The sequence below is a fragment of the Corvus brachyrhynchos genome, unplaced genomic scaffold (genome assembly GCF_000691975.1).
Source record: "Corvus brachyrhynchos isolate BGI_N302 unplaced genomic scaffold, ASM69197v1 scaffold55, whole genome shotgun sequence".
In the NCBI taxonomy this organism is placed as follows: Eukaryota; Metazoa; Chordata; class Aves; order Passeriformes; family Corvidae; genus Corvus; species Corvus brachyrhynchos.
Window position 1 is genome coordinate 617,685 of NW_008238314.1, and position 15,787 is coordinate 633,471.

A 15,787-nucleotide genomic window follows, 5' to 3' on the forward strand; every position below is an offset into this window, starting at 1 on the left:
AAATTTCCTTCCCTTGCGTCTGTATCTGCTATCTCCTGCTACCACTTTTTAGTCACCCCAAATGCTAATTCCTTTACATATGGGAGGGTATCTTATTCTCCTTGCCATATCACTTGACATATTTGAGAACCAATTTTTATCACCCTCTTTATCATTCACTCTTTTCTCATGCCACTTGTTCCGCTTGCTCTTTTTGTGCCCATGTACTTTTTATTCTGTACTTTGTTTTGCGCAGAAATACACAAACTTTTCCATCACTAATGATGAGAAACATAATTTATATTCTATTTGTTCTTTTAACTTCTTTGCAGGCCACCCTGTACATGTTTTTTTGCATGTTTGGTAGCCAGGAAATCAGTAAAACAACAATGTTGCCAATATTCACCCCTTGTTCTGGGATAGTTGTTCTCATCAGGTTCAATTGCAAATAAATAATTGTAAATATGTCTTTAGCAGAGTGGTCAGCTCTTTTAGAACCTGAAGAACAATGCGTTCACACCATTTTTAAAGCAAAACCCAGGGAAAGGCCTGTGTTGGTTCAGCTCCATCTCTGATCCAAAGCCGGAGAGGGAGGGACGTGGGTGGGTCGGGTGCTGGAATGTGCACAGGAACTCCAGTGTGCTCATTCATTCAAAAGTGTGAGTTCCCAAATATCCATCCCATTTCCAGAGACAGAGCCAGAACATTTAAAATTCAGGAACAAAGCTGAGTGAAAACACTGTGTACACAGGTCTTTCCTCCTACTCATTTTTCCTCCCTATGGCAAAACCACTCCTGATGTGGCCTGGCCTCTACCACGATTTCTCCCACTTCCGTTTTTCCAGCACTTGTTTGGACTTGGATCAGTCCTTTCACTTCCACATGTGTTTAATAGAGTCCCAACCGCCTTCCTCCCCTCTCTGTAGTTTTCTTTTCTACTTAACTATACTTTAGAAGAACTTTTCTTGTTTTACTATCAGTCCAAAATGTAACCAAACCCAAGAGGGCCACCTACATAGTTTATAGGATATGTATATACATATGTAGGGTGTACAGAATTTAACTTTTGGCACTGACTTGTGTGGATTTCATCTGAAGTGGGATTCACTTCAAGGGAATTGGGGGAACAGGAAGCTGGGAGAGCTGTAGTTTCTATTGCCTCACTGCAACAACAGTGACACAGATTTTGTGTTGCTCACTTCCTGCAACCTCCCTTTTCTTGATAAACCTCCCAGTTTTAGGGAAGAGGGGGGTGTAATGTGTTATTCTCCTCTAGACCTTTCTTCATGACTTACACGTGGGGAAAATGAAGAATTTAACTAACACTGATCCTCCTGTGGACGTAAACAAGCATCTTCTGTGTCACCTGAGGTTTGTGTAGTGTTCTTTTGATGATGAATTTTCCTGACTTCAGGGCCTTCTGCACAATAACAGAACTGCAGATGAGCTTCCACCATGTATCTGTGGCCCAGTGGTCATAGAAAGATGTGTCTGGAGCTCACTTCCTTTTCCTCTGCACCAGTTTCTCCAGAAATCTCCTCACTGTTCATTTTGGCATCCCTCTGCTGCATAGAATTTGGGCCTGACTGCCAAATTTACTCTACTTTTGGAGCCTTTCACATGCAGTTACTCTTGGGAAACCTCAGTTAAACAATTGGCATTTAATTTTCTTGGCAATCACAGGCTCTATATTCTGAGACAGACTTCATTACTCTATGGAAGGTCAAGTCAAGTGTGCTCTTCTTTCTTTTTCCCCCCAGCATGTAATTTTTGTACTAGATAAAGGAAAAGTGCCACCAAAGCTGTCATATGTCACTTCCTTCTGTTAATTTGAATTAATTTCAGCCCCTAATGTGCCCAATCAAAAGCCATGAAGGTGCAACACAGCATTTTATCGTCTCTCAGTAGTTATCTTGAGTCCAGCACTTCTATCTATGCAGGCAGTGTTTTCCTCCCTTCCAATCTACTCCCTCATTACCAATTAATGGACCATCCCACAATTAAATGTGCTTCCTATTCCAGTAAAGAGGAAGGAAGCCTCCAAATCAGATGGACGTCACTTGGGCTGCAACTTCTGCAGAATAAATGTGCATTTAGAGCAGGAAAATGTCTCCTGTTGCCAAAACACGAGTAGGAACCGGTCTTCCTCTCTTTAATGGGCAATCTAAAGGTCAAGAGCCTGGATGGAGACAAACGGTGACTTTGTGCTTGATGATTGCTTTGTTGATTTGAAATGTAATCCAGGAAGTCACTGCAAGCTGCCTGCAAGCTGATTATTGCCATTTCATTGCCCCCCTCTCAACAAAAGTCAACTACATGCAGTTATATTCACCTGGAAAATAACAGTTATAATGGAAAAGTTCTGAAAAGTAATCCTCCTACACCATTCAGCAGATAAATTATTTTCCTTTCCATACAGCATCATATATAAATCTATAAAGGTTTACAGCAGATGTCAGAAATTTTCTTTTAAAAGCCATTATATTTGGGTAATACTCATGCAAATCTAAGAGAAGTAGATGAAGTGATCACAGTGGTTAGAATATTTTAAAAATTAAATGTTCTAACTCATTTCCTTAGGTGAATATATTTGTAAAAGATAATTTATTCACAGTGTTTAAATGCATTTTACTTTAATATGAAAGAAAAAAAGATAGTTTGTTATCAAGCTCTTTCCAGACTTTATCTCTCTTTATTCAGTCTCTAGACTGTATCAAGCTTTTGTGGGAGTTGGCCCTGTCGTTTTCATTGCCACTGCACAGAGCAGCACCACAGAAATTCTTGCAGACTGTTCACTTCTGCATTTTTCACATCAGTGACACGTCTGTGCCCATTTGCCCCTGGCTGGCACTGGGTTTTGAAAATGAGCAACAAAATTCCATCAGTAAACTTTGTGCTTGGGATGATGATAGAACTCAGGAATAAGATGTACAGGGAACTCATCTGCATCCCTGGTCTTTCCATCCAAATTAAAAAGCAGGCGTTAAATCATTTTGTGATTCATGTGACAATTCCACCATATCACTTCTTTCACGTAGCAAGCTTGGGAAAAGATGTCATGTGCACACCACTGCTCATTCTCCCTCATCCCCCCGAATTACCTCTGTATTTCAAGCTCCAATCCAGCAGAGATGAATTTTTATGTTTAAAATATGAACTCCACTCTTAGAGAGCAGAAAAGCTAAGAAGCTTCCCCATTTTTGTCTGTTTGATTAGCTCATAATAGGTTTTATTAATTTTCAGATGCGTGGGTTAGGAGTGTTTATAAAGTCTCCTCAGTTTGTTTTTGAGACAAGTAAAAAAAAATTAGGTCATATAGTTTTGAGACCTCCCACCTTCACTTGGTGTTTACAGAGCTCTTCAGTTAAATCTGATATTGAGCCTAAGTGATAAACAAGATGATAAACAAGTGATAAAGCTTGGCTCAGTGGGACATGGTGCTGTACTCCAAAAAGCTGAGTTCCTTTCTGCAGGGAAGGGAGAAAATGAGATAAAGTTCTTTTGTGGTTGTGAACTCAAGGTAGCTGTGTCCTTTCTGCACTTGGTTCCTATTCTGCTGCTGAGTTATTTGATGGGCAATAGGAATTTGGAACACAGAGAGGAAAGCCTTATACAACATCCCTCTCCCTAGAAACTCAGGAGGCTGGAATTCTGTAAGCTCCTGGTCTCTGTAGAACAAATGCCAGCATGCTCCAAATTTCCTTGTAGTGGAGCTCTCAGGGTTCGTATTTTGGCTGATCATGAAAGGCCAGCAGTTCTCAGAAAGAAAAGCGAGTTAATAAATCCACAGCCCACATTTATCTTCCCGAGCATTTCACAGCCTCTCAAATTGCTTGTTTCCCTCTCTGCATGGATTAAGCACTGGGAACCAGCACGGGCCAAAGGACTGGGGCTGGCGCAGTGCCCTGGCCTCTCCTCTGAAAGGCAGCTCTGTCTGGAGGGCAGAGGGCAATGTAGCACAAGCAGAAGGGTGGTTTTAACAACTGGGCAATGTTTTCCTGCTCTTTCTCTCTCTGCAGCCAGCAGTCACAGTCTGGGGGGATGTGTGAAATACAGATTGCAATTATAGCTGGCGCTATTTCCCACGATTTGGGGCTGCAGGAGTGTCCATCATTTTGCATGCTTGTTTGGCACTGATGAGCTGTTAATCAAAGGTGAGCTTTTAGTGCTGCTGCTTTCAGGCAATCCTGACATTAGGAACATCTGCTTGTGCTTTTAGCACCTGTGCACTCACAATAACCCAGCGCCTGCTGGTATCCACGCAGGGAGATTTATGGGGCTGGGTACAGCATTCTCAGGGCTTCCTCTGGCTCTGGCTGGTGGCCCACAGGGTACACCATAGTTCTGGCACTTTGTCTGCACCTGGACACTGCAGCTGGAGGTCCCAAAGTGACTTCTCTCCTCTCCTTGCCATCCCTCTGGTGCTGTTGGTGCTGTGGAGTATCCCTGGTTTTATGTATTTGATGGTATTTGCCAAAATCCTTGTCTTGCATCCATAATTGGCATAAAAGTCTTTTTGCACTTTAATTTTTTTTTATTAACCAACAACTGATTTTAGTTGGCATTAATACTCATTCAGTGAGCGTAAGAACTGGACGGGTTGTAGCTCTTCTAATTTCAACACCTGTCAATTATTAATCACTTGCTTTTGGGGCTATAACTTCTAAGGAACTACAAGATTTATTGTGTTTTGTGATGCAAATGGCTGTTTATCCTACTGATTCCTGCAAAGTGTTTATATAGTTCATACTTCATATTTTATTTAATTACAATCTGCCACTAAGGAAACAATGCTTGAGAGGCATTAATATGGAACTGGACTGCACAACAACAAACTCCTCAGAAGGGCTGTGAGAGAAATCCACCTGCTGCTGGGGTTTTTTGAGGATTTTTATTTTCTTAGCTTTTCCTGTGAAATTTGTATGACTCACTCTTTCTAAGCAAGTAACCTGATTTAGAATCAGGAACCCAATCTGTCTTTTCTTAGCAAAATTACAAACCCAGAAGAGGAAACCAAGTCAAGACTTGGAAAGCTCTCTAAATAAAAGTTCAGTTAGATGTCACTGAACACTAATATACCTCAAGCAGCCAAAGTGAGGATAAATTGCTCTTTGAACCAAATTATTGTATTTAGTTACTCTGCAGGATCCCAGCTGAAGTAAACTAATTCTTTACAACCCAGCAATAATATTCCAGAGCGTCTTCACCCAAGGACTGAAGGGCCACTGAAACAGGGAATTATCAATCTCCAACAGTCTGGGCCTAAATGGAGAATTCATTGTGACTGTGCTGTCACAAGAAGGGAGGGGACTGCCAGGAGCGTTGTGACCCTGTCTCGACGTCAGTCCTGTCCCTAGGAAGCACTGCCTGCCTTTCCTGCTCAGCTTGGGGAGAGATTCTGTCCCTAGGGTGAGGTCTCTCCAAGATGCCCTGCTTCACAAGCAGCAGAGCAGAGTAGGTTTAAGAGCACCTATTAAAGGCTGAGGCAAAGTGCATGGAGAGTTCAGCTGGATAAAAACAGCCCAAGTTTATCCCAGCAAAGTGTCCTTATCTAACGAAAGTGGCTGCATCCAGTGGGAATGGTCCTTGTCACCTTTGATCTACACAGCTCTGCCCAGAAATGCAGTGATTTTTATCAGCAAAGCACATGCTGCAGCCCTGTTCCAGTTCCCAGGCAGGTCACAGACACTCCCGAGTTTGCTGGCCATTGTGAATGGTGGGAAGAGAGGACGTGGGGGAAAGGGGAGACGAATCTGTGAGATTTAGGAATGTAGGGCTGCTTTAGGAAGTTAGTGCAGAGAGAAAAACCCCACTCCACATTTCAGCGTAGTCTGATGAGTGTTTATACACTGGAAAACCATCCAAAAAGGCTTCCTGGAGGCCAGATTGGTGTTTTGGTGGAGTCAAATCACTGAGGTTTTGGACAAGAGAGGGTTTGTACACTCCAGTTGCAGTGTAACTCTGTCAGAGAACAGCTTTCCATCCATGTGACAGCTCTCTGCTGTGGGGAGCAGCAAGGTTAGGCCTGGAGAAATCTCTTCCCCAGCTTTAATAAACTTGAAGGGAAACAGATCAGCTTCTTTCTCGAGATAAGAAATTCCCTGTTCTAGAATTTTTAATAGTGAAGATATTTGAAAACCCTGCATGCCAGTGCTTCCATTCTCAAGATTCTCAGCTGACAAAACCCAGTCCTGACTCTCCAACCTTCAGAATTTTTCCTTTAGTCTTTTGGGTGTTTCAGGCTACAAATACTAAAACTGTATTTTATACCTAGATAGATAAATATGATATTACATTTATAAAGCATATCTAGAACTTATATAAAAGTTCAAGGGGTATTTGGATGATCTTCTCTAGTGATGGTTGAGTTTTGGGCAGTTCTGTGAGGAGCAGAGAGTTGGACTTTATTATGGATCCTTTCCCACTTGAAATATTCTGTAATTCTAACTGATCAGCATCAATCCCCTTCTTCCAGTGCCATATGGAAGTGCAACAGTATATTATAGTAATGTGAATGCATTCTAAATATGAGAGAGGGCTAAATATTTAAACATTAATAGATAATTAATACGATTTTTAAGTGTCTGGTGAATTTTTACCCTCAAAATCCCCTCATTGGGTAGGAAACCTATTCTTTCCTAATGAAACATATTTGCATCAAATTGGGGATGGGAGAGAGAGAGAATAATTGCTGTTTCCCAGTATTCCAGAATTCTAGTTGCCTTTTCTTTTTTCTATTTTTTTTTTTTTTTTTTTTACATTAATGGGCTTTTTTTTTCAGTTGAAGGCCCTGAAAAAGAGGTCCCAGTCCTGTGAGTAGTTGATAGAGCAGCTTAGCTGCTGTTGCTGGGTGAGGAAACTGTGCACAGGTGGTGGGAGTTGTTTTCAGCTGGCAATTTGGGAGAAACAGGCACTCCCAGGAGAAATAAAGAGCACTTGGGATTTTCTTTTTGTTTGTTTGTTTTTTAATTTTTATTTCTCTTGCTTCCAGAAGTGATGGTACAGAACAGGCTGCCTGTGAAGGGATCTTTTGTGAAGGATTTTTAGTTTTTCTCCCATTTCCCCTCTGTATTTTAGGGCACTTGCTGGCTTCTTCAAGCACCTATTAAATATTGAAAAAGCGAAGGCAGGGGGCAACTCTGAGATGCAAGTGTGACTGGTACTTAATTGCATTTCCTTGAAATGAAATCACTACAATTAAAGAAAACATCAGTACAGCCAACATTAACATCCTGAATAAGCTCAGCTCATGTGGCTTTCTGACTAAACATAAACCCCAAGCTCCCTCCGATTAGGGAAGCAGAAGCCTTATCTCCTTCACTGTTCCCCTTATCTCTTCAATTCCAGTACAGAGGCACTAATATTTCAGCATCTCAGAATCCAATCAATAAGCTCACTTTCAGTTTCAGACCCTGGATGAAATCTTATCACTGGCTAATTATTTCCATGTTACTTTCACCTTGGAAAGCAGGAGATTGAAGCCAAGGTTTTATGTGTGGCTATTTTTTTTTTTTTTCCATTAGTCATTGTGCAGAAATGTCATCATCTCTCTTTTGATTCTCTGTGGATAATTTTTCTCGTCCCCCTGTAAAACAATGCAGAAAAGTACAACTTTAAAGAAATTATTTAAGTGTACCTGTTGAAATCAATAAGTGCTCAGAGAGGGAAATTCAGGCAAACACTTTGAAATTTTAAATGAACTTCTTGAGGCATTTTGTGGGTTTTAGTGAAGTTATCAAGAATATTCCCAGCATGGGGAAAAGGTGAAAGAGGACCTGGGGTTATGAGGAGAAAGGAATGAAATGAGAGTCAGAATTTCCACCCCTGAAAATAAATAAAGGAAATTCTGAGTGAGGTATCTTTTGTAGGAGTTGCAGATGAATTAAATACCTCACCAATTAAGAAAATAGGATTTTTTTGTTCTGCATACTTGCTTCTTCTGTTTTTTGTTTCTTGGGGGTTTTTTTAATATTACAGTCCTTTAGAGGTATCAGGAAAAAAAATAACTCACCCTTACATTAATGTATACATTTATACTTTAATATCTTTTTCAGCTTAAGCATAATTTAATAGATGAGACAAGAAGCAAACTGGTCCAAACAGGTTCTACCATATTTGCATGGCCTTTATCTAAGAAATAAACATTCTTCCCTCATTTTTGTTGCTTGTGGAACAACAATTAAATCTTAAATTTCTGGGCAAAGGAGATTGAACTGTAGTAAAAAGTATCTTTTCTGTATTAGTGAAGAAGGGCTGTAGCTGCTGGTAACTACCACTATACCTAAAGGAGATTTTCAGTTTGATTTTAGAAGTTTAATTTTTTAATGTATTCTATAGTAGCTCTCTGCCCAGTGGTAGAACCAGGATTTTACAGCTGGGAGAAGCAAATTTTCAACTCTGAGTTGAAAAATGTTTCCCACTTTGACTCCTAAGTAATCCAGTTAATTTCTGGGTTTGAAAAAGTTTGGTTTGGGCTTAAAAACCACCATAGTATATGCTACAGGAGTATGCCTCTGAATATTAAAAATGCCTTATGTTACTCTTCATTTTCATAAATCCCCATCTAAACCTACGTATTAAACAGGCACAGCTTGATAAGGAAATCTCTCGTTCTGCACAGTGGGTGGTATTTACATGTTTGTAGCTTTCTTCTTTGAACAAGAGAGATTTCCTGGCATTTCCACTGCCCAAACTTCCTACTTGTTGTGGAAAAGTATGGAAATACATCCAACTGAATGTTAAACCTCTCCTGGTTCTTTTGCATCTTGCTGAGTTGGATAAGAAAACTATTTTCTGAAGAGATTTTTTTTTTTTTCCAGTTTAGGCATAATTTAAGTTTATAGATGGCAGTATTAGATATTTTCTCCCCATACCCTTCCAGTCTCAACTGCTTGATTGTTCAGACATGCCCAGTGGAGAGAGCTCAGGGTCATCTGTGTTCCATAAAGTTGTGGTAGGAATTATTGATGTGTTTTTTCAGACAATTAATCTGTGATTCCCATTCTAAGATAAGGAATTAATCCAATGTTTTGGGAGAGAATAAGGTGAAAAAAGGACTGTGAGACAAGAAGTGCAGAAGTATATGAGAGATAGTAAAATATAATCCCACACATATTCTGTGACAGAATTCTGTGTAGGTGAGGCTCTTTGTTAACACATCCTTCCTCCACTCTGTGATGCACAACAGAGGGAATCTGCTCTCATGGACTTAGGAAGGTGAAGAGGAAGCCAAACTGTTGTGCATCCCATATTAACAAAGCATTTTAGTGAAGGCCGACTTGAAATATTTGGCAATCTGTGAGTCATTAACAAGGCAAGAGAAGGTTAATCATAACCAAGTTTTTATAGTGGTAAATGAGAAATTCAGCATGGGAGCCTGCTTTGAAAATAACCAGGAGTAAAAACTAAATTTGCAACACTGGGTGTAGATGTTGGTGTCATAACATATCTCACTTATATTCAAACAAAACAACATCTGTTTAGCAGAAATGTCCAAGTGCTTATTGACTGATTAGTTTGGAAATAATAAAACCTGTTAACAAATACAAGAGCTGCCAAAAGGACAAGTATGAGAAAATTTTTATGGCAACACAAGCTGGTGTATCTAATTTTCACAATGCTTTAAAGGAATGTATTTCTATTTTTTTCTCTCTTTCTTTCTCTCTTTTTGCTTGCAGCCACCTGGTTTGGTTTGGTTTTTTTTTCAGAAGCAACTCTTTTGTAACCTGCTGAAAAGTAGAGGGTGAAAACAGTTTGTTAATACTGAAACAACTTAATTTTCCAACCAGATCCTGTGTATAGAAATATCTTTGCAAAGTAATTATATGAAAAATCTTCATTTCAGACATAACAAGTAGAAAATTTTATGGGAAGACTTTAAAAGGGGGAGAGGGTAAGCTTATTTTCCCTTATTGGATGATGGAATACAGTAGGACAAGCCTTAGAATCAGCCTGAAAATTAAATTTATTGCCATTAAGTGATTTATCTCTATACAGACTATTTACCCAGAGAGGGGAGATAGCAAGATAAACACTGGTGGTGCAGTTAAGTCACTTGGGATTGTCACAACTCACATTCCCAAATAAAAGCTGGAGTGCTTCAGCCTGAAAGAGAAGAAACAGGCTTGGAATCCTGAGTGCCAAAGTAATCTTGTTACTTCCTCTTTGAACTTCCAGCCTCATTTTTATATAGGAAAAAACTGCTATTCCCTGGCTAAAAAATGACAACCTCATTTCCAGCACCTATCCAAATCTTAACTAAGTTTTTGTTGGGTTTGATATTCCAAAGCATCCTTTGCTCTGAACTGAAAAGACCTTGAGGGGATGAGATACCAAGAAATCTCTTTATCTGTCTAGAGCTGCTGACGTCAGATACGATAGAAGTGATATCCTGCTGCTCTGCATGCTTTTTATGTGATTAAGTGCAGTAATGAAATGAAGTTAGGCTGGTGCCAAGTCTTTAAGCACACACTCTGGCAAAATTTTATCTCCTGTTGCAGTTTGCATGACGCTTTGCAATGATGCAAGAATTCACTGGCAGCACAACTGTGTCCAGTTTTTTTATTGGCGTTAATCTGTCACATGTGCCTTTAATGTATGTAATTGATCAGTGGCTGTTCTTTTGCCTTTGTTGTTTATTTTACTCTAATTAAAGTGTTCAGCCTGGAAAAAAAGTTTTCCAGACGTTCTGTGGGTTCCCCATCCCTCGAAGTGTCCAAGGCCAGGTTCAATGGGGCTTGGAGCAACCTGGGATAGTGGAAGGTGCCCCTGCCCCTGGCAGGGGGTGGAACTGGATGATCTTTCAGGTCCCTTCCACACCAGGCCATTCTAAAATTCTATTATTCTATTTATATTTCTGAAAGCTATTAAGGTTTTAAAGTGGTTGTTATTTCTGCAGATTCCTAAATGTCTGTGAAAAGCATCATGTGAGGATTTGAATGTAATTGTATAATGCTGTCTTACCAGAAAAGTTGCTCTTAAAGCTGTTTTTTAATACTTCTTAATACAGACAAAACTGTAATCCTTTCCATTTCATCAAGAGTCAGTGAAATCTTTACAAAATTTTACTTGCAGGAAAGCTTAAAACCCATAATTTCTAATATGAAAGTGAGGTTGCATTCTTTAATAATTACTAATGCACAAAGACTGCGAGCCATTAATGTTCCTCCTCTTTTCCACCTAAACTAAAGGAAGCAGCATGTTTTTAGGACAAGCCCTGGGGGTTCTCAGGTGTAGAATGAGTAAATTTCATGGTGGTAAAATCTAATTTTACCTTCCATCACCCCGCCCACAAAGAGAAAAAAATCCAACAAGATGAAGCATGGAAAAAAAATCCAGTGAAAGATAAAAATCCATAGATTGTAGAGCTGGGAGAAATCATGTCAGTAGAATAATTCTGTAATCCTTCCTCTAAAAGAACCAAATGAGTGTTGGAGGAAAGAAATGGGAAGTTTATTCTTTGAGATGGGATTTTTGGGACTTGTGTGTGTACACACACACTTGCACAGACATTGTGTTGATGAGTGTCAGGAGTTTGCCCAGGTGGAAAGAATGATGTCTTTGAGATAAACTGCTGATAAGAAAGTCAGGAGCAGAGTCATTCACTCTGAGATCAGTGTGTTACTCTGTCAGCAGCCTGCAGGTACAAAACTTGGGAGTTTATTAATAGAACTGTTGGGAAAAATGCTGAGTCAAAATCATCAAAACACTCTCTGGGGAAAAAAAAGTTGTTTTTATTTAGCTGCTCCTTGCACAAACTAGGCAGGTTTCCATGGAAACTTGCCTACCTCACCCACGGTTTCCCTGTCTGAAACCAGAATTCCAGCCATGGGATGAGCACAAACTGCTTGGCAGCTGTGGCTGTGAGGGTTCAGAGAGCTGCTGGAACATCATCTCAAGGTTATTTTGAAAAGCTGAGCAAAAATATTGCATCACTTGCTGTAAACAACATTTGAGGATCTTTGTCCTCACAAATATTGGAGCCTTTTCCCAACAGGCAGCAGTTTTTCCCTCTCTCAGGTTTGCACTCAGAAAAGGAAGTCTGTGCCCTGACTGGTTTATTAAAAAGCTGCCATGGCTCATACGTCAGGTATGGACCTACAAAACATTCTCACTGTTTTTACAGAAGCCACAAGCTGGCAGAAGCAGGCCCTGATCCTTGTCTGAGATGAACTTTAACTCATTGGTGTGGAATGGTTTCAAAGGTGTCAGTGAGGAGAAGCTCTGGCTTGTGGTAAGACAGGTGTGAAGGCAGTTATTACTTTATAAACCTGTATTTATTTTTTTTTAAGTGCAAGTATTTGTGTGCTGTGAAAGAAAATTAGTCCTTCAATTGACTTTTAAAATCTGCATGCAGACCATTGTTTCTGAGAATTTGAAATTTTTGAGGTTTTTCAAGAAACAAGGCAACATTTGACCTTGCTCTAAATTTAGATTTATTAAAATATTAAAAAGTAAATGGAAAGTGTCTTTTCTAAACACAGGAGGCACTGGACTAACGATCCATGTGTTAAGAGATGTAGCTAAAAGCACTTTAATCCCCCCTTGAAATTAAAGCACTGAAATAAAGACAATCACACTTGATAGCTAAAATCTCTCCTCCTGGCTGAGTAAAACTTTATGTTGTTTGAGAGTTCTTTATGAGGAATGTTTTCATGTGTCCTTCCAGATGCAGACTTTTCCTTACTTCTCATTGCTGAGGGCTGTTGTCACTATTTTAGTCATTCTTCTGTTTTGTAAGCTGGGTGTTTACAGTGTGGTGAGAAGATTCAAACCTTCGCCTGCGAGGCAGAAGGCAAATGGAAAAAATCATCCTTGCAGCTGTGCAGGAAGCAAAATTAGGTCTGGACTTACATATTTTCAACCCTGAGTAACAGCAAAGTGTTGCACATCGTTGTGGTGTGCTCAGCAGCATCTGGGAGAGGCAACAACTGTGCAGAGCAGTGAGGAGTTGTTGAACAGCCAAACAAGGACCATTTGTGTCTCTTTTTTCAGCACACAAACACATGTGAATGTGCAAATCTGAACACAGGTGGTTCTTGCCCAACACACGACCTGTCACATCCTGTGGACTCACGTAAATCTCTTAAGTCACTGCTGACACAAAGTACTTCCAAACAAAGTCATTTAACTGAGTGTGATCCACCAGTCCTTGGTTTACTGACTCCAGGCTTCCCTTTTCCCTCCTTTTCTGAGTTGCAACAGGGACATCCTGGCACTGGAAAACTAGGATTTCTTACCTTTCTGAGTACCTCCACCAGCAGGTCTTATCCAGGACTGCCATGCCACTCTCCCACCCCAATATTTAACTTTACAACCAAAACGAAATAAGCGGCATTTGATGGGTGTTTCTGTCGAGGCTGCTGAAGCACTGAGGACTGTCAGCTTTATGTTCAGCCTGTGACTATTGATATTTCCCCCCTATAATTCTCCTCTAATATTTTTCCTCTTTTTGTTCTTAACCACGGTGTGACCCGCTCCTATTTTTCAACTCTGATCCTATGATTTCTTTCAGAGTCCCAACCCTTTGATGCAACTAAATAGAACTTTGTCATTATGTATTGGTCAAATTCCCTCAGACATTTTATCTGGAGGGGATCTCAGCTTTCTGGTCGCTCTCCTGAGGATTCCACTGTTCACTTTACTCATTTTTAAGTTTGCTTTTGAGGAGAAACTGTGCAATATCTTTCAGAATCATCACTTATGTTTAACAATAAGGAGATATCCTTTAATTAGGTGGTGGCCTGTGTCTTTTCTCTTTCAAATTTTCACATTAATGTTTCCTTACTGTCATAAATCCTCTCCTGTTCTGTTTGTCTCATCTTCGTATTGTGTGCTGTGTAATGAGACAGAATTTCTTGGGGCTAGGTATTCTTTGATGGTTTTTTACCACATCTAACTCAAAATACATCTTTTCCCAAACCTTTTAACATCTAATATGGTCTGACACCTGACTAAGAGTCCAAAATATTGTGTGTTATCTCAAGTTTTGGTTTGCTCCTTTGGGAGAGTTTACCTACATAAAATAGGAAGACACTTTTTTTCTAGGATTTATATGTGTGGAAAAGGTTGGGCCTTCAAAATCCTGGTTATAAAATGGGACTGCCTTTGACAAATGAAGGGCCAATGCCCTCAGGGAAATGCAATATGGAATAATATATCAGTTATTAGCTGGCAGAAAAACCTTAGGTACATTTCTATACCCTGTGTTATTTAACTGTGGATGTGGAGTGGGCCAGATTATTTCATGTTCTTGCCTGTTTGAAACCCTCTGGGGTGGTATCAGGAAGCCAGATCTCTCCAGCAGATTATTCCCTGGATACCTGACATGCTCACACACTCTGCTTCAGCCTGGGTTGGCAAAAATTGGCTTTTTTTGGAAGCGTGTCACCCCCTTACCTGCAGCTGGTGGCTGCCCCTTTTCTGGGGGTTGCTGTCAGGGACAGGTCAATAAAGTTCAAGATCCTTCTTCCACAGTGTGGGGTAGTTTCTTGATAATAATCTCGTATCTGTGAGGGATTTCCTGATGAGTCCTGCCCATTGCACTAAGGTACAGGGGGTTTGCTGGTTGTTTTTATCTAACTTCTCCTACAAGTGTGAAATACTGCAAAAAGCAAACAAGGAAAGGCAATGCTTCACCTCCTGACTGAATATTAGATGGTGAAAGTTGTGAGAACAGCTGCAGCAGAGAGAAAATAATTCTTCCAGGAAAACTGGTCCAAAATTATCATCACAGTATTCACAGTAATGCAACTTTCAGTAATTAAAAATAAATTGTGATTCCAATCCTCCTTTTTCTTCAGGTAGGCTTTGTGGCCCCCATATTAAATGTAATCATGCAGCCAAAAGGCTGCTATCACATCTCCTGTTTTGGCTTAGAAGAAGAAAACTGGCATTTTTATCAGCGTTTGACAGGCAGTTTGTCAGAGCTGCAGTTTTAACTGCAGTCCCTCTCCCTGGAATAGCATCAGGGATGAATAATTGTTCCTATGTAAATTTTATTGTCTGAGACCCACTTCACATCTTAGAAAAGGATACCACCCCTTCCCTCTCCTCCCCGTGGCAAAAGCAGAAGTTTCCACGTCTGGCTTTGTCCTGACACATCCTCTGGAATAATAAGTGGAAGTCACAGGTCCTGAGCAGTGCTTTCGTCACAGCTGAAAGGCTGCGGAAGTCTGGAAAATACAAGTGAGCAATAGCAACGTGTGCTAAAGGTCAGAGGGTGGGTTCCACTTGAGTGTTTGCTTGCCAAAATGCTGTTGGTTGATCAAATTGGCTGCATGAGTGATCAAAGAGTTCATCTGCCACAAGCCAAGTTCAGTATGGAAAAATGGGGAGAGTGTGAACAGAATGAGAAGAGGGAGATAAATTGTGATTTTTAAGTGGGGACTTGAGGGGATGGTAAACTCTCACAGGGAGAGCTCTATACAACACAACTAAAAGTCATATTTCCAAATATTAGAATTTGCCCTGCATAAATGAGTAGCTACTTTTCCTAAACAAGGACTGTGGTTTACAACAACAGCAAAACTGTTATGCTTGAATAAGATCACACTTGGTTTGTATTTGTTTTGGGGCCTCTGCGACTGTTTCATTGTGTGATTATCATTTTCCCCTTTGTTGCCTGGATTCTGTTCCATCACAGTATACATGTAACAGCATTTTTGGTATCCAAACTAATTCCAATGAAATTAGTAGAAGGAAATCTTACAGGCTTGGGTTCAGTTCTGAGTCATTCACAGCAAGGACGTGGAGGGGCTGGAGCGTGTCCAGGGAAGAGAACGAAGCTGGGGAAGGGGCTGGAGCCCCA